Raw genomic sequence first — 1838 nt, forward strand, 5'->3', positions numbered from 1 at the left:
TTCTTCGTATTTTAATAAATTTCTATTTTGCCCCTAGTTCAATTATGAGTGGCTAATTTTCTTTCAAGCTTGGGTTGAAGGTGAAGTCTCAACATGTGTCATGGGCTTTATTTGGTAAATTTATTTTCTCTTCCCCTCTAGTTTTTGTGGATGTTTTGACTTCTCGTCGACAAATAATACTAATCTTGTCTAGTACCGCCTTGGTTTCACCGGCCCTCTAGTACAAGGTTATTATTATTTGGCACGATAAGCCCTTAGCACTATATTGATTAGAGCGTGGTTCATGAGGTGTGGATTCCCCCCTCATGATTTAATTGGCATTAATACGGATTATTTAGCCCATGATGCATGTTGATACGGATCCAGATACCCAAGTACGTCATTTTAATAGAATTCTCTTCAATTTATTCTCGCCATTTCTATTCCAATTTTAGAATTTATTCTTGCCATTTTAATTTAAGTCTTAGCATATTCCAAATCATTTCCACCACAAATCCAATCACCCATTTACAAAATTAATTCTACACAATTAAAATCCACCTCCTCGTGGGATCGACACTCGTCACCATTGATCTATACTATAATAGATTCGTGCGCTTGCGAGTACATTAAAATTTGCACAACAAGTTTTTGGCGCCGTTGCCGGGGAGGTAAGTAATTTTAATTCGTAAAATTAATTTTTTGTGAATAATTTCTTTTATTTGTTTTCTTGTATTTTTTTTATTATTAAAAAAAAGAAAAAGAAAAAAAAAGTGAATCTACATTTAAAGGTTAGTATTTCTTTTCTTTTTCTCTTCTTTAAAATTCTGTAATTTAATTTTCAATTTATTTTTCTTTGTAATTTTTTTTTATCTTATTAATTTATTTTTAGTTAATTTATTTCACGTATTTGTTTTTGTGTATTTTTATAGAAAGGTTTTAATAGCGCAATAAGGTTAGTATCGTAATTTCTCCCTCTTATTTATTTTTATTTGTTTTGTTCCCACCTTTATTTTCATTTTATTTGTTTTGCATGCATGGTCGTAGGTCATTATTACCTAATCTTGAACCTATAGACCTTGAATTAGAAAAAACACTTCGCACACAAAAGCACATTAAAAATAAATTTGAAATGGATTTGCAACCACAAGAGAGGCCATTTAAGGACTACTTCAGTCCCTTAGCTAATTTGAGCACATCATGCATAAGATACCCAAATGTAGCTGCTAGGAGTTTCGAATTAAAACCTAGTGTGCTAAATTGTCTCCCCACATTTTATGGCCTAGAAAATGAGGATCCATATAATCATCTGAATGATTTTCATGCCATTTGTCAAACTTTTAAATATGAAAATTTTTCAGACGATGATGTTAAACTCAGATTATTCCCATTTTCTTTAAAGGATAGAGCTCGTTCATGGCTTAATACATTGCCTGCTAATAGCATTTCATCATGGGAACAAATGGTAACTAAATTTTTGAATAAATATTTCCCAGTACATAAAACCAATGCTATTCGCAGGGAAATCTCGGAGTTTACTCAGAGAGAGGACGAGCAATTTTTCGAAACATGGGAGCGATTTAATGGGCTACTCTTGAAGTGTCCACATCATGGGTACGAGAAATGGCACCAATGCCAATACTTTTTGGAGGGATTACTACCAAATGTGCAAGAATGGCTAATGGCAACAAGTGGAGGAGAGCTAATGTCAAAAAGTGCATCAGAGATTTGGGAATTCTTCCAGCGACAAGCAGATAATTCCCAACAACGGAGTCGATCACTCAGGAATACTAGAAGAATTAAAGGAGTGAATGAGGTTCAAATTGGCGAATCAACTTCGGGAATCAAAGAAGTCAAGG

The 1838-nt window shown here is 33.6% G+C and overlaps 1 non-coding gene across 1 annotated transcript; it reads right to left on the reverse strand.

Annotated features, from left to right (window-relative positions):
* Positions 1–1492: 1492 nt before the first annotated feature.
* Positions 1493–1596, reverse strand: LOC112100553. The gene has a single exon (XR_002906921.1). It is a non-coding gene; the product is annotated as a small nucleolar RNA R71 (small nucleolar RNA).
* Positions 1597–1838: the final 242 nt, after the last annotated feature.

The sequence above is a fragment of the Citrus clementina genome, unplaced genomic scaffold (genome assembly GCF_000493195.1).
Source record: "Citrus clementina cultivar Clemenules unplaced genomic scaffold, Citrus_clementina_v1.0 scaffold_3, whole genome shotgun sequence".
NCBI lineage: Eukaryota > Viridiplantae > Streptophyta > Magnoliopsida > Sapindales > Rutaceae > Citrus > Citrus x clementina.